Raw genomic sequence first — 17986 nt, forward strand, 5'->3', positions numbered from 1 at the left:
CAGGTGGCCCTGCAGAGCTGCTGCTGCTGCCCTCCAAAGACTGTGAATTTTAAGCCTGACTCAGTGGACTGTTTTCCTTCCTCTCTTCCTCTTTAGCCCTGTCCTGCCCCACAGCCCCACTCCAAGGCCTCACGGCCGGATTCAGGGGTCTTCTCGCTGGGACCCCCAGGCCCAGCGGGGAGGCCTCCCTGGGAACTGAGCAAGGCCCGACCTCCAGTCCAAATCTGCTTCCGTAGCCCCACCTCAGAGACACGAGGCGTTTAATTTTGCATGTTTTCTGGCATGAATTAAGACACTTAAACTTGTGTATATGTGAGTGTACAGTTTGTTCTCACATTGTGTCACCATGGCAACAAGGCCTGGCCACTAACAGCTCATCATTCCAGGTCCCTCTCCCCACACCCCTGCCCTGCACCCACCCGGCTTCAGTGAGGACCAAGCCCCGCAGCCAGTTCCGCCCCGCGGCTGGCACCCCACCACCACCACCACCACCACCCCACTCACTTGCAGGCTGAACAGGAAGGACCACCCAGCCAAGACAGAGCATTTTCCTGGTCATTTCAAATCAGGGTCCTCTGTTTCCTCCTCCTCAGATGGGCCAACAACCATTAAGAAAATCCTTTCTCTACCCGTTTCGCTTACCTCTCCCCGGCGCACCCCACCCCTGCCATGGCTCCTCATTCTTTCCAAACTTTGAAACCAACCAAAAAAGTGAAAGTATTTTTGTACCCTGTGTAACAAAATATTTATGCAACATAAAGGATTTTTTCGTGTGTGTGTGCAATTAATTATTGAAGAGACCTTGTCCGCCTTGTCAGATAAGTTTAACGTTTTCGTTTGAGGCATGAAGAAGAAAAGGGTTTCCGTTCTCCAGCAGTGAGCCTTAGCGTCAGCCATTAGTTTAAGAAAAATGAAGGAAAAATTGTGCAATTTTTTGTTTCGTGAGCACATTAGTGCTTCGCCTTTGGCCGCGGCCGTGGCCGTCTTGCCGTTTTCAGACTTGGGAGACGAGGTGGCTGTTGTAATTGCTGATCCTGTGAGAATGTGAAACTGGATAATATATGAAACGCAAAATAAAAAGAAATCATCCAAAGTAACTGCTCTCCGACCTGTGCTTCCTTGGGTTGTAGACAGCCATCGCTGGGCACAGCCAGAGGACAGGTGCTGGGGACTCGGGGGGAGGAGGCAAGGCAGGCCTGGGCCTGGGTTCATGCGGCCTCTCCCTCCTGCCCTCTTGTGTGTGAGTTGAGTCTGCCGAGGAAGTGACCCACCAGGGGTCATGCAGCAGGGGCCTGTCTATCAGCCCAGCCTGTGTTTAATTCATTCTTTACTTTCTTGTCTGAGGATGGGGGCGGAGACTCCCTGCACCCAGTTTAAGCACCCAGATGGGACCTTCGTTGTTTCTGATGGTGTCTTCGGGCTGGCCTAACTCCATGGCCTTTTCAGCCCTTGCGTAGAGGACTGTGGTTTCAGAGGTTGGGCTCCTGCGGGAGTGTCCTTGGTGTGTGTCATGTCCCTGTGCTAGAGAAGCAGAGAACCGGGGAGTTGGGCCTGGAAGGGTTAAGCCCACCCACCCTGCAGGCTCCCAGCTGCAGCTCCATTCCTGAGCCGGGTTCTTGCTGGGTGTGGGTACAGAGGTCAGGGAAGGGGTGAGGTGCTTAGACCCCGGGCTGCACTGGATCGTGTCAGGATGCCAGCAGCCAACCCTGATCCTTCCCTTTTGCAGTTCGGGGCCTCAGTTTCCTCATCTGTGAAATGGTGGTTTGAAGTTATTTCCTTCTGGAGGGTGGGAGCACTGACCTGATGGCTGTTTGTCTTTAACGTATCCGTCCTCTGCCCTCATCTCCTGGCCCTTTCCTCCACCCCCGCACCCTTCCCAGCCTGACTCAAGGCTGAGCCTGGAAGGGGAGGGCAGGAGAGGAGGCCCCAGAGCCCCGCTCCTGCTGGGCTTCCTTCCAGCCTTGCTCAAGCGAAGCTGTAGTGGCTGTGGCTGGCCCTGGTCAGCTCCTCACCTGGTCACCACGGTGCCCCTGGTGTCCCTCTCCACTCCTGCCTCACGTGCTCTCCTGAATCCCAGGCCAGCACTGAGCTGCCTGTATCTAAGGTGTCCTGCTGATGAGTCTGTCTGCTGTGAAAGGCTCTCGGGTGACATGTGCAGGCCTAGCTGGTACCTGCATGTGAAGGGAGGCTGCCCCCCAGGTGCTGTGAGGGATGTGGAGCCTGGCCAGGCCCTGGCCCTCTAAGAAGCTGGGTGCTGGATGAGTGGGTTGTCTGGGCTCCGGAGGGAGGCTCTGGGAGGAGAGGGGGTTGGTGGCTGTGTTCACACCAGCAAGAGGAGGGGGCTTGACGCTCCTCTTACCTGGACCCCTCTGCAGTGTTTGGACCGGCTCCGCACTTGCCAAGCAAGCAAGGCCTTCCCAGCCTGGCACCCCTCGTAGTGCTGGTTGGGGAAGCAGCACAGAGGCCCACAGCCCCCACCCGGGGCCAGGCCGATGCCTGACCTACTTCAGCTGTGGCAGGAGCCACCGGGTCTTCCTGAGGTAGTGAATTATTTAGCTGGGCACCTGGGCCTTTCTGAGAGGGGCTAAGAAAGCTGCTTCATAATTTAAAGGCCCCTGTTCCTGTGGCTTCCCTGGGGGGCCTCCTTCACGCTTTACTGAGCAGGGCCTGCGTCTGACAGGAGGGGGAGGGAGGCCCTGAAGCCATCCCAGGAGGGGCTCTCCAGCTGGATGGGGGCCTTTTTCAGGGTGAGGCCTTTGCAGAGAGGCCTCAGTGGACAGTCGACGTTTGGACCTAGGGTGGAGGTGTCAGTCAGGGCTTCCAGACAAGGACACAGTAAGCTGAGGTCAGCAGTGGCCAGGTCCTGACTCCCCATTTAGAAAGCACCTTCCTTTCCAGCTCATCTAGTTACTTGAAATACTTCTTTCCTTTCTGGAAGGATTTTAGGCCTTGAAATAACCAGGCCTATTTTACTCAGAGGTCCCTTCCCATCAGCACTGAAATCTCCCCCGTGGCAGAGGAGGCCGCCTTCATAAGCGCAATGCCTTCCATACTGCTTCACATGGACGAGGCTGGCGGCAAGTGGATGCTTGTTGAGGCCCTGGCCCGAAGCCAGCTCTGTATTTCCTGGGCTGGGGGCAAGGCTCGTCACCCCAACTCGGTCATTTGGTGCTGCTACCTGGCCAGTGTTTTTAAGGATGTTGTTTCTCTTGGAGCCTTCACAGGTGAGCAGGTTCCCAAGCCCTGACACTGAGCTTCCAGGGGAGTCTGTGCAGGTAAATGTGGGGGAGCTCAGGCTCTCACCCTTATCCCTTCCCTCTGTTCCGCCCATCACGCCTGCGTTGCCTCATTTGCAGAGGTCCGGAATCCAGGCTTTGTGATCTCCAGGAGCTCCCTGGCAAAACACAGATATCCCTGAGAAACAGGGCAAAGCTTTCAGGGCAGGATTTAGGGAGAGTGCCAGAAGGGGACCCTGGAAGGGAGCAAAGACTTTACCACATAGTTTCAGGAGGAGAGAGCAAAAACCTCTCTACCTGGCTGCATCCTCTCCCACTTCTGTCCATCCACAGGGCCTCCACTGGGGCGGGCCGCCTCTGGGACAGCAGACCTTCCTCCCTGAAGTGCTCCCTCAGGAAAGAAGAGGGGCCATAGGAGCTGAGAGTGCACCCTTGTAAGGAAAGAGGCTGGGCACTGCCCTGGCAGCGTTCCCAGAGCTGACCAGAAAGGGGCCTGAGCTCCTGTTTGCCCTGGATCTCCTCGCTTGTCACACAGCCCACCCACACCCTCTGGGCAGCGTGGACAACATCCACGGGCCCCCTCACCCTCTGGCTTCTGGTTGGGCTGAGTGAGTGAGCAGGAGCCCCGGCAGGGGTATGAAGGAACTCAGTGAGTGAGGTCAGGTGCCCTTGGGCCATTTTTGTCTTCTTGACCTTAGAGCAGACCATCAGAAGGGCTCTTCCCCATCAGAATCAGAATTCAGCATGGAGACTCTGATCCAGTCCCCTCTCCCATTTTACAGATGAGGAAATCGAAGCACAGAGAGGTGACAAAATTTGGTTTAAGGTCAGGAAGATGGTGGCCAAGGTGTCCTCCACCCGTGTCTCCTGATTCCCAATCCGTTGCCCCGCATGGCTGTTCTAGAACCACACACGTGCTCTCTAACCCCCGGGCAGAGGGGCAGCAGGTGCGGGATGGCCGTGGGCTTGGCGGCCTCCTCTGCAGTTTCAATCAGGATTAGAGCTCGTGTCTCCTACCTGCTACACTCCGGCCTGACCTCTCCCTGGATTCCTGCGTGCTGCTCCCTGATCAGGGGACAAAAAGAGGGCCCCCAGTGATTAGCTTCAGTCTAGCCCAGGCAGTCTCTCTGGCTTCTTAACCTGGAGGGCAGAGTCACTGGGTCTGCAAGACCCATCTGGGCATGCAAGAACCAAGACTGTCTCTGCATCTCTGTGCGTGGTAGAGAAAATGCGACCCAACCCAGTAGGAGGAGTCTAAGAACTAAAGAATGGCTGTATAGTTCCGTGAGAGCCCATCTTTCCTCTCCGAATGTCTTATTTCTTTGCAAATCTGTGCCCTTCTCTCACAGGGCTGCTGTGGGAGTCAATGAAAGTGCAGGAACGGGCCTCTTCCAGGGGAGGTAGTCCATACATATTCACTGCAGTCATCTTCAAAGAACACAGGTTTCTCTTTCTTTCATCCTTAACCAGAAATGAAATTGAGTTGATGCTAATTTATACTCTCCTTGGTTATTTTTCTAATGTATTAAATCCTTGAAAGGTGTTTAACCCTTCTCCTGCTGGGAGGAGAGGTGGAGGAAGGAGAGGGCAGGGACCCGGGAGCCATGGAAACCATCTACAAGCGCCCAGAGCTACCTGTTGGCACTTAGGCACCTTTGGATCTGACTTTAGCCTTTTGATCAAATCATGTAGGATTTCAGAGCTCTGACAACAGCAGCAGCAGCAGCAGAAAGTAATAGTAATACATTCATATACAACTTTATAGTTTACAAAACATGTTTGCATATGTTATATCTGGTGATTCTCAGAAGCCCATGAGATAAGCAAGAAAGGCTGCTGCTGCTCCTGCTGAGTCGCTTCAGTCATGTCTGACTGTGCGACCCCATAGACAGCAGCCCACCAGGCTCCCCAGTCCCTGGGATTCTCCAGGCAAGAACACTGGAGTGGGTTGCCATTTCCTTTTCCAATGCATGAAAGTGAAAAGTGAAAGTGAAGTCGCTCAGTCGTGTCCGACTCTTCTCGACCCCATGGACTGCAGCCTACCAGGCTCCTCTGTCCATGGGATTTTCCAGGCAAGAGTACTGGAGTAGGGTGCCATCACCTTCTCCGAAGCAAGAAAGACACTATTACCTATTTTTTGCACTTATGGAAACAAAGTTAAGAAGGTCCAACAGCAGGCAGAAGGCTCAAGACCCTGGTTTTCTGGTATTACCATCCACAGTTAAATGATTCTGGGGTTTCTGGGTCATAGGGATCCGATGAAGGCCAGCACTCCTGGGGGACTCTGGAGGGGCGTCATGGGGACCAGAGAAGCCCTACTTGAGCAGTTAGAAGGGCCAGCCATTCCCCAAGCCTCTCTAGTAACCTGGCTAAGAAATCAACCAACAAGAGAAAAAGGCTACAACCATTAGGGTGTGTGGGAGGGAAAAAAGGTTGACTGGATAAGGGTGAGAAAAGCTCTTTTTTAATTAATATTTATGGGAGTGTGGTTGCTTTACAGTGTTGCGTTGCTTTAGTTTCTGCTCTACAGCAAAATGAATCAGCTATATATATATATAATCTCCCCTCTTTTCCTTCCCATTTAGGTCACCACTGAGCATTGAGTAGAGTTTCCCATGCTCTATAGTTGGTTCTCAGTAGTTATGTTTTATACATGGTAGAGTATATATGTCAATCCCAATCTCCCAGTTCATCCTCAGAAATCTCTTAAAGTGGGCTTGTTTCCTAGTTTGGCCAGAGCAGGATTATTCATGTGTCAATATCAACCACCTGTGTCTGAGTATCTCATTAGGGTCTGTGAGTGACTGTATCCTCCGCGCTGCCTGAAGGAGTTCTTACTAATGATGAAGTGCTTGAGTTTGTTGTTTTCAATAATGTAACCACATGAGGATAAGGGGACCAAAGTTCACAGGCTTAGCCACGAGTCCTCCTGTCTTTGGGACCTAGTCTAGGGAACAGCTATCTCCATTTCATGAATAGGAAGTTAAAGTTTGGAGAGGTGTTAAAGTCACATTTGGCAGTGAGTGCCACGGCGAGGCACTGAACTCTGGGGTTCTTATCACCCCTGGGGAAGTATCACACCTCCACCCATTCATCCTTCCCTTGGGCAAATACTGAGCATCTGCTCTCTGGAGCCTGTGTTTGGGGCTGAGGTGGAGGATAAGGTACAGTCACTGTTCTCAGGGTCCAGCCTGGGGTCTGAGGCCCTGAACTGTGGAGGAACTGAAATGAGGGGTAACCAGGAAGGAGGAGATTTAGGAGTCAGTGGTTCCAAATGGCTGGTGCCCTCTCCTGCCCCCATGCTGTCCCATTGCTTCCTCCCTGCATGAGTACATACCCTCCTGCGAGCCTGCAGTGGTGTGGTTCTGCGCTTGGCTTCTCAGAACAGCTACATGGGAGACTTAAGAGGTGGGCATGGAGGGAGATGCCCCATTTTCCACCCCAAGGTCACCCCTCTTGGCTTCCAGAGCAAGAGACTCAGATTCCATCCTCTGGTGAACATGGGCTCTCACCGTAGACGTGTCTCAGATGTGCCTGCTTCTCTAGCCCTGGGTTCTTCTTCCTGGAACCAGCAGAGTATATCTGCTGGAAACGAGATCAGAAGAGATGGAGGCAGAAGCACCGTAAAAGGGGAACAAAGAGCAATGGTCATCGCTAGGATTTCCCCCAAAGACCATACTCCTAAATATGTTTTGCTTATACATTGCATGGAGATTATATATATATAAAGTTCTTTCTGTTTACAGCCACCAGATGAATCATGCCAAAATACACTTTCGTGATTTCAAAGAGCTTTCTTTCCTGGTCCTCTAGAGCCTATAGGTAGATAGATGGCCGGAGTCAGGCATTCAAGACTCATCCCAGTCTGACTTCTGGCCCCTTCTTCACTGTGCGCTCAAGTCAAGACATGTGCAGACTCTGAGATGCTCACAGGGAGAGGTTTTTCCCTATGAAACTGAGTACTGCATTCATCCACAAGGGGGTGGGGGCCTTGGTGAGAATCACTCCAGGTTTAGGCACTCTATGACCCTAGCAAGTCCCTTTCTCTCTCTCTGGCCCCTTGCGGGTCCTGCCACCCCTGCATTCTTCACTGCTCCCTTGTCCTATGTCCACCTGTGTCTACATGTCAGGCATTTTGTCTTGGCCCCAGCCATACCAAAGGTAAGACTTATGCTCACTGAAGACAACTACTCTGTTGGCCTGTCTCTTTCCAGGTGCTGGGTGCGTGGAGTGAGGCTGGGGTGCCCTCTTGTGGTCAAAAATGCTCACATGCCTCACAGATGTTTTTTACTTTTGGTCTTTCAGGAGGAACTCTGCCTGGGAAAAAAATTCAGGGTCCATTTGCTCTGGGCGGCCTGGGAGCCTCTTTTCTGACCAGTGCTCTCAGAGGCAGAGTTAGTAGTCAGTTTCAGACGTGTATGCAGCCCCTACTCCATTGGTACCTGGTTTATGTTATAGGTGGCCAGTCCCTGCTCTGGCACTGGAGCTAGAAAGTGAATATGAGGTCCTGAGAAACTGGATTTACCCCGACTTAGTTCACAGATGGAGAAGCCTCAGCCATCAGAGGCAAAGAGATGTGCCCAAGTGCATTCAGTTATGCAAAATGAACATAAAACTCAGGTGTCCTGACTCACGGTTTCATAGACAATCCAGTCAGTTACCTGCATCCTTTTTCATCTCACTGATTGAAATCCCAGTATGTCCATAGTAATAAGCCAGGAATGACATAGAGTTTAAAAACCACAGTTGATATCTTCAGAGCTTACATATTGTACTTTTCACCCTCTGGAGTGGCCAGGCTAGACCTCCCTGGGAGCTCTTATTTGGATGGTTCCCCTTCAGTGTACAAAGTTCACAGGGCATGGATGAACTTACCAAGCTTTGTTATTTTGTCATTGGCAAGACCCATATAAGCAATTAGCCATATAAGCAAAATTCGGAGAAGTAAATGGCAACCCACTCTAGTATTCTTGCCTGGAAATTTCCATGGACAGAAGAACCTGGCAGACTATCGTCCGTGGGGTCACAAAGAGTCAGATGCAACTGAGCACTTTCAGTGCACCTGACCCAGATGTCAGTCTTATCAGCACTACCAAGCATTGATCTCATCTATGTGGACTTAGCTGGTCCCTGCCCAGACGGGTTGTTTCTTTAAGGCATAGGTCATGCCATCCTCACTCACCAGCATAGTCTAGGGCACCTGGTGGTACATAACACAAGCCTGCTAACTGGTTCCTTCCCTTCTGGGACACATGGCAGGCAAGTCTCTTCTCTCTGGACATGTGTCCTCATGGGAATGCACACTTGACAGAGGTTCCCACGCTGTGAAAGCAGTCGGAGCGATCTGAAGGTGCTGTGAGCTGCCATAAGGGCAATAACTCTTTTTGTCCCTGAAGGTCTTCAAGCATGTGCTTGCTGGACAATGCTTGGTGGGGATGTTCAGAAGGCAAATCAAGCACTGGATGACTGGTTGGCTTCTGTGCTGATATGTTTTGACCTTGTTCTCCATGATGATGTGCCTGCCTTAGGCGTCGTAAGCTCTCAGCCAGGGGTGATGGGACTGGGGGAGGCAGCCTGGGGGACTGGGCGGCAGGAGAACTCACGCTGCACTAAAGGGGCCTGGGCTTCTCAGCCGGGTGGAGGCCCCATGTGACTTGATGTTTTGATTTTTCAAGAGAAACTGGACATTAAGATTTTAATGTGAAAATTCACGATTCCGGGTGTTGGCAACTATCCAAAATTTAAAACTGTTTTGCAGGCTAAACCAAGGTCCATATGCTGTCGGTTGGCAAATCGAAGGTTGCTTCTGGTTTTCACTTTGTGAACTGCCCCCAAGTTCTCAGTTACCCAGGTTTCTGAGGCCCCTTCCTATCCGTCCCTTGTTCCATTTTTTCTTTCTTTTTTTTTTTTTTTTAACTACAGAAGCAACTTGGGTCATCTTTCCCTGTACCACGTCAATCTCCAGTCTCCCTGTGGGGAACTAGAAGCATTCAGCTTTGTTTTGACACTCTATCTGCAATGTCTCCAGAGGCCACCAGGGGGCAGAGGCAGGGTGCAGGAAACAATTGGTTTTGGCTAGGAGTGAGGATTTCTGCCAAGGTTGCAGATCCGTCTTGAATCCAGATGTAGGTGTTCAGGAAGGCATCTGTGGTCGTTCCTGAGGATGCAGTGTAGCTCGCCATTCCCTGCCTCACCTCCCAGTGGGTGCTATTGCCTCACCTCTGTATCACTGGGGAAGCATTCTACCTGGACCTCCTGCCCTTAGCCCTTGACCCAAACTGTTTCCCATGTACCCCAACCACCAATCAATCACTGATGTCAAATTGATCTGCCCAAACCTGCTTTCCCCAGAGCTTCTCAAGAGCCCTCAGTGGCTCATCATCACATATAGCTTTTCAGATGTGCAGTGTCAAGATGCTGATCCTGGTTAAATAAAGGAGAGTGGACAGAGATTTCCTGTCATCTTAATTGTAATCATAAGGGCAAGCCTTGCAATTCCAGTTTCACAGATGAGGAGACTGAAGCATACAGAGAAAGTGACCAATTCAACCAACAAGCAGAACTCATATTTTCTGAGCATCCTTGTGAGGTAACCTAAGGGATATAAAAACTTGAAGATATCATTCCCATCCTGAGAGACTACAGCTTGTTAGGAAAACATGATACACATGGATCAAAGGTAACTCATTCCTAGAAGCTTCCAAACAGCTGTTCCAGAACAGAAGGAGCTCAGAGAGAGGTCCCTGCACCTAAAAGGTAGGGGAGCTTTGCCAGGGCAGCAGTGGTCTTCAGGCTTGGGCATCTGTACCCCTAGAGATACAGAAAGCCTTTTCTAAGGGCAGGCGGCAGGGTTGTGTTGAAGGGGATCCGTCTCTGGAAAACACCGTGAAGAAGTACTGTTCCACACCTGAGAAGGCCTCTCCTTGCTTCCTTTCCACGATGCTTGACTCCCACTTCACAGAAGGAAGGTCTGGTGGTCCTGGTGCCGTTCACCTGCTTTCCAGTTCTCCTCCTTCCAGGTCCTTCCCCACCTTTTAGAAGTTAGGTATTGCCCGTGTGACTTGCTCCTGCCAGTGAAACAGGAGCAAAAGTGAGTCTTTTCTGGGTGGACACATTTAAGAGTCAGTGTGTGATTCTTCTTCTTACCTTCTCTCTGCCATGGTGACCGATGACATTTCAGATGGTGGAGTCTGGATGCCTGAGTGAGGATGGCACAAATCAGAACCTCCAACTGGCCTGCGATGGACATGTATCGTGAGTTGGGGGTTGGGGTGGAGGAGAAGAGAACCTTTGCTGGTTCAAGGAACTGAGATTTTGAGGTTACTTGTTCCTACAGGATAATTCAGCCTGGACTATACAAAGGACTTATCTCCCGCCCATCCTAAATCTTATTTTGGTATGTTGCCTTGGTGTGTAAAATTCTCTGGGGTTCCAAATAAAGAAACAATTTAAAAGAGTGATTTCAGGACTTCCCTGGTGGTCCAGTGGTTAAGACTCTCTGCTTCTGCTGCAGAGAGGTGCAAGTTTGATCCCTGATCAGGGAAGTTTCATGTGCCTCAGTGTGGGTAAAAATATAAAAACAAACAAAAGACTGATTTCAGTACTGAGAAAGTGAATGACTCAAAATGACTGGGCAATAAATCCTTTTGCAAATCAAAGATTTTGCAATATTTTGCTTTCAACAATTGAAGGAGGTGAAACAAATTCAGTTGTCACCTGCTGGATGATAAGGTGGTGTTGAGGGGCTCTGGCTGAACTTCCCACTCTTGCACCCTTATCTATGTGAATATGACTCTCGGCATTAGCATCTATAAAAATGAAATGTGGAAATAAAATTGGTGTGGATCACTGTCTCATTCCAGCTTGTATGCTGTTGTTGCTGCTGCTGCTAAGTCACTTCAGTCATGTCCAACTCTGTGCGACCCCATAGACGGCAGCCCACCAGGCTCCCCCGTCCCTGGTATTCTCCAGGGAAGAATACTGGAGTGGGTTGCCAGTTCCTTCTCCATTCCAGCTTGTATACATCGATCTCAATATGAGATGCATTTCCTATAAAATTTTACTTCTAATGTTTAATAATTCCTCATCAGCATTTGCATATATATTTGTTGTTTTGACAGTGAATGATAAGTCAGTCCAGAAGAAGACTCTGGACTCTAGAGACTTACGGACACCAAAAATAGGAAAAGGATACAAATTTAATTTTTTAAGCTTCTAAAACATAATTTATTGAGGTAAAATTCACGTAACTAAAAGTAACCATTTTATTTTATATATTTTTAATTTTTGGCTGCACCCCACAACAGGTAGGACCCTAGTTTGAGCAGGGATGGAACCCAGGCCTGCTGCATTGGAAGGTGGAGTCTTCGCCACTGGACTGCCAGGGAAGTCCTTGAAAGTAATCATTTTAAAATAAACAATTCAATGGCATTTAGTATATCCACAATATTATGCAATCACTACCTCTGTCTTGTTCCAAAGGGTTTCCCTCACTCCAAAAAAAACCCTCATACCCACTAAACAGCCACCCCGTTCCTTCTGCTCAGCTGTTGGCAATAACCTGTGCTCTGTCTCTACGCATTTATCTCTCCTGAACATTTCCTACGGATTGAATTGTATAATAATGTGACCCTTCGTTCTTGGCTTCTTACACTTAATGTTTTTGAGATTCATCCAGTTAGCATAATGCTTGTAGCATGTATCAGTACATGAGTGAGAAAAAGAGTGAACTCTTTTTATGACTAAAAAATATACCATTGGATGTATATACTGCAATTTGTTTATTCATTATTGTTTTAATTTATATATATATATTTATGTAGAGAAGTATGGTTTGATGATCAATAAGAGATTTTCAAGCATAAACTATATATTCTATTAGGACAGCATTATATAGGAGGAAAAGGAAAGAAAATATGTGTTCAAAGAGAAAAAGCAGTGATACAAATTTTCCTCTGTTAAAGAAGAGTTTGCTTATGTATTTTGCAAATGATTGATGGTGGATATAAAATCACTGTGATTCTACTGGATACATTTAAGTTTTATTTTTAAATGTCAATATTTCCAACATACCAGAAATCACATCCTTTGCAACTATTTAAAGCTGGTTGGCAAACATTTTTTTTTCTTATTTAAAAATTTTAAGAGAATACATGATTTTTAAAAAACAGCTTTATTTATTTTTAGGGGGGTACATCTTTATTTCTCTTTGACCGTGCTGGGTCTTTGTTGCTGCGCTGGGGCTTTCTCTAGTTGCTGCAAGCCAGGGGGCTGCTCTCTAGTTGCAGTGTGTGGGCTTCTCATTGCTGGGGCTTCTCTTGGTGAGAAGCGTGGGTTCTAGGGCTCTCAGGCTTCAGCAGTTGCCGCTCCCAGTCTCTAAAACACAGGCTCGATGGTACACAGACTCGAGCACGTGGGCTCAGTAGTTGTGGCATGTGGGCTTAGTTGCTCTGCGGCATGTGGAATCTTCCTGGACCAGGAATCGAACCCGTGTCCCCCTGCATTGACAGGCAGATTCTCATCCACTGTGCCCCCAGGGAAGTCCCAACCAGCTTTATTTTTATTTTAATATTTACTTATTTATTTGGCACCAGGTCTTGGTTGCGGCATGTGGAATCTTTAGTTGCAGCATGTGGGATCTAGTTCTGTGGCCAGGGATCAAAGCCAGGCCCACTGCCTTGAGAAGCTGGAATCCTAGCCAATGGACCACCAGGAAAGTCCCCCAAACCAGCTTTATTGTAGAGTATATACTTTAAATTTTTGTTTAGAGTGTGAATGAGTTAAATTATTGAAAGACTACCGCCTTGAAGGGTGGACTGAGGAAGAGGGGTGGGGGAGGAGAAAGTCATTGTGGGTATGAAGAAGAGAGAAGTGATACATAAGCAGGAAGAGGGTGTGCTCAGGAGACTGAGTGGAAGAGAGTAATCGGAGATGAACTGGGAAGGTAAGTTGAGGTCAGACTAACAGTTTATAGCTGAGGCATTTTGGTTTCTTGTTAATTTTAATTACACTCAAATCTTGTAAGGTTTTAATCTCCTTGTACAAGAGTAAAACTTTACGGATAAACTTGGTTCCATCTCCTCCATTTCTGGTCCCCTTCCTACCTCTCCAGAGGTGACCTTGGTTTTCAGTGTGGGGCTGGATCTCTCAGATGTGTTCCCGTGGATGCGTGCGCCCGTGCTGCAGGTCTCTTCCTGATACAGCACCTAGGCTAAGGGCTTTCGGTTTTGTCACGGGATCAGGAGGACTGGCCATCTTGGGAGGATGTGGCAACAAAGTTAGTCACACCTGTGGGCTTTTCAAAAATGGAGGTTTTGGTGCGAAATCTCCCAACATTGTCTCGAAATCTTTTTAAGCGCTGTGTTTACCAAACAAGGCATGTGTCTGCAGGCTGGACTTGGCCTGTGGACTGCTAGTCTGTGCTTTACGGAGTCTTGCCTGAAGGCAGAGCACTGGCCTGTCACATAATCTCTTGGCAAGCCACTTGGCACTAAGATCTAAGTGGTTGTGAAGGATTCTGGGCTTCTTATGGAGATGCTGTGGGAATGGTTGACTTCACTCTTCATGTCCAGTTCCCACTTCCTTTCCAACATCCAGCTAGTAACAGAGCTCTACCAGGATGCTGGGAGCTTAGTAGAAGGTTCCAGAAGCATCCTCATAAACCCAGGAAGTCAGCCAATGTGGATTCATGAGAGGCCAAGACTCCCCCAGGGAGTTGGACCTCAGGCATCCAGGGTTCTTCTCTCAGGCGCTGAGGCAAGCTCCTACACCTCTCCCTGGACGCAGCCCAGTGGGAATGTAGACTGGTGACTGTTTCTCAAAGGGCTTTGTCCTGTGACTGAAGCCAAGCAAGGCAGTCAGACAAAAATGAAAACACATACACACACACACACACACTGTCCCAGCACTTCCAAGACCTTTTCCCACAAAGCCCCAGGGCAGCCGGAAGGGCAGCTGGTCGTGGGAATGGACCAGAGGTCCCCTCCCCCAGTGGACGCTCCATCCTGCTCCATTCACTCCCCACCATACACCCCCCTTGGCCTCCTCTGCTTGCTTACTACTTCCAGGGAGGAAGTAGCTGAACAATGCAGAGGATCAGAGAATGGGCACTGGGCCTGGGACCCAGGGCCGGTCCTTGGCGGGCCTGGGCTCCCACCCTGGCTGCCCTTCTCCACCTCACACCCACCCCCTCAGCTGGTTTCCCTGAAGGGTGGCCTTCCACAGACCTCTCTCCCCATCCCTGTGGAACTCCAGATAGCTGACGACTCTCTCCCCACTTCCTCTCTCCTACTGCGTGGTGGCCGCTGGTGTCCGTGCTCCCACTGGAGTATAATTCCTAGCATGAGGGGCTGAAGCCGAGCTCGGAGAGAGATTGTGGCCCGTGGGGTGGGTGGGAAGAAAAGGTCGTTTGAAGGAATATGTTTATTTATTTATTTGGCTGCAGTGGGTCTTAGTTGTGGCACGCAGGATCTTCGTTTTGGCATATGGCATGCAGGCTTAGTTCCTTTATCAGGGATCAAACCTGTGTCCTCTGCATTGCAAGGCAGATTCTTAACCACTGGGTCACCGGGAAACTTACTGAAAAGACTTTTTTTTTTTTTTCCTAAAGTTTTTCTCCAGAGGCAAAAGCAAGCCCTGTAAATGGAGACTGTGTTGGAACAGTGCATACCGAGGGCTCATCTTCCTCTCTGGATAGAGCCATCTCTGTGGGGCGGGAGAGGTGGAAGTGTTCACAGGCCTGGGGGTGGCTAGTGATTCCCAATTCCAGGGGCTGGGCAGTTGGTGGGAACCACGACTTTTATTTTTCCTGTGGGTCTAAAATAATGTTCTCCCTGGGCCCGGAACCCCACACCCTGGGCTGCCCTGCCCCTTGCTAGCTGGCCCTCATCCGAGAGCTTTCAACTGCCTCGCCTTCCGCCAGGCATTTCCTGGCCTGGGAGCCAAGGGGCAGGGTTCCTCACAAATCTCTGGCTGCGTCTGAAAGCCAGCCTGCCCTCTCTTCCCTGGGTCCTGACTCTGGGAGTGGATAGAAGCAGTTACTGCATAGGTGACTAGGCTGATCTCCCAACACACCCAGTGTGGTTCCAGAACACGCTGAGATGGGCCCTGAGTCCCAGCGGCTTTCCCTCGACCTCTGGTTTCACCCTGTAAGTGATCTCTTGCCCCTTCATTGCTCACCCAGCTACACATGGTCACTTGGAAACCTAAAAATTCTGGAGTGCAGGCAAAAGCCTTCAAGAGTATGCCCCCTTGTGTGTTAGGTGAGAAATGGAGCCACAAAGAACAATGTCTGTCTATAACCTTCTGCGACTTTCAAAGGTGATTTTGGCATAATCCTGGGAGGGAATGGGGACCTGGGGGAGGCTTCCTAGTTGGCTCAGTGGTAAAAGAATCCAACTGCCGATGCAGGGAGATGCTGGTTTGATCCCTGGGTCGGGAAGATCCCTTGGAGGAGGGCATGGCAACTCGTTCCAGTATTCTTGCCTGGAGAATCCCATGGTCATAGGAACCTTGCAGGCTATAGTCCATGGGGTCACAAAGAGTCGGACACGACTGAGTGACTGAACGTTCATGCATGCATTGGGAAGGAACAGGAGAAAAATGCCAATCTCTTGGTATCCTAATCTTCTTGTCTGGGTCTTTCCAAACCTTTCTTTTTTATTGTATTTTTCAGTGCCCCAGTCTCTATTTCCACCTTGAAAAAGTGGCACGTGAATTGTCTTTGTTCTTAATAAAGAAGCTGATGTGAATTCTTCTACACTCCTGCATTCACAAGCTGGGCAACCCTCTTCTGCACTAATTATGCTGTCTGCATTTGCTTCCTAATTGTTGTATACGTATAAACCACATCTCCAACAAGATTGTAAGCTTTTGTGCTTCACAAAAGGTTCAAGGAATTCTACCATGATTCAATGACCCAAACTCTTAGCTTCTCACCCTTATAGAGTTTTCAGCTGAAAGGGCACAAGACACTTTGCATAAGGAGACAACTGACTAAATGATTACTGATGTGATAGTTGCTGTGAAGGAAATGCCCAGGGTACAGTAAAGCTCCCCAGGGCTCACTGAGGAGGTGGCATTTTAGGGGCAGTCTTATGGATGGGGAGCCAGCCTGGTAGAGATCTGGGGGAAGTGTGGGCCAGACCAAGGGAGTAGTAGGAATTAATGGCTCAGCCAAGGAGCAGTGTGCCATGTTTAAGACCTTGAAAAAGAGCCAGAGGCACTCCAGGAAGGAGAGGACTTGGGGTGCAGTTGGAGGATGGGAGGGCTCAGATCCTGCATGGTCTCGTGTGCAGGTGAAGTGAGGAATTTGGATTTTGATGCTGAAGCTGAAGCTCCAATATTTTGGCCACCTGATGCAAAGGACCAACTCATTGGAAAAGACTTTGATGCTGGGAAAGATAGAAGGCAGGTGGAGAAGAGGGCGATAGAAGATGAGATGGTTGGACGGCATCATCAACTCAATGGACATGAGTTTGAGCAAAGTCCGGGAGACAGTGAAGGACAGGAAAGGCTGGTGTGCTGCAGTCCATGGGATCACAAAGAGTCAGACATGACTTAGCGACTGAACAACAACAACAACAAGCGAGATAGGAAGCCACTGGAGGTTTAGAGTACCAGAATAACACAATCTGTATTTTTAATACTTAAAATATTACTCTGGCTGTTTTGAGGGGAATGGATTGGAAGATGACAAGAAAGGAGATAGACCATTAGGAGGCTGCAGTAATCTGAGCAAAAGATGGCGGTGGATTGGATCAGGGTGGGAGAAATGGAGGATACACATACTCCTTTTGGAGACAGAAATGACAGGACTTGTTAAAATGAGTTGGATGACAAGAGGTGGGGAAATGAGGGAAAGAGAGGAATTGTGACAGCATCTTGGTACCTGCCTGAGCAATCAGAATGTTAGTGGGTCATTTAAGGAGATGGAAAAAATGGGGAAGCCCTGGGAGGGACCAGGTTTGAGGTGGCAGGTAGAATTAAGGATTTGGGCTTGTCAGGTTAAAGCCATTTAATAGACATGTCAGGCTCGCCTTGTCAGATGTCATGTTGTATGACCTGTATGTCTGTAACTTAAAAGGGGATTCTAGGCTAGAGACATGGACTTGAGAGCCGCTAGACTAGGATGATACTGAAATCCATGGCAGTGAAAGAGATTACCTGGGGATATAAGGAAGAGGGTCCAGGACTGGATCTTGGGGAGATTAAACCTTTAAAAAGGGCAGGAAGAGTTGGTGAAACTGAAAAGGACATTTATAAGAATTGGCCAGAGAGCCACTTGGGAGAATGTCATGGAAGAAAGGAGAGTGTCCAAAGAGGGAAGGAGTGGTCAACTCTTAAGTATTCCTGAAGTCAGGACTTCCCTGATGGTCCAGTGGTTAAGAACCCGCCTGCAAAAGGACACAGGTTCGATCCCCGATCCAGGAAGATCCCACATGCTGCAGAACAACTAAGCCTGTGCACAACTCCAGAGCCTGTGCTCTGGAGCCCACGTGCAGCAACTACTGAAGCCTGAACACTAAGCCTGAACACATGCTCCAAAAGAGAAGCCATCACAATGACCCATGTACTGCAACTAGAGAGTAGCCCTTGCTCGCCGCAACTAGAGAAAGCCCACACGCAGCAACAAAGACCCAGTGTAGCCAAAAATAACAGATTTGAAAAAAAAAAAAAGAAGAGAAAAGCATTCCTGAAGTCAATAGGACAGAAAGCCAACTCTGGATTTGGCCACTTAGAGATCAGAGGGG

The sequence above is a fragment of the Bison bison genome, unplaced genomic scaffold (assembly GCF_000754665.1).
Source record: "Bison bison bison isolate TAMUID 2011002044 unplaced genomic scaffold, Bison_UMD1.0 scf7180017864142, whole genome shotgun sequence".
Classification (NCBI taxonomy): Eukaryota; Metazoa; Chordata; class Mammalia; order Artiodactyla; family Bovidae; genus Bison; species Bison bison.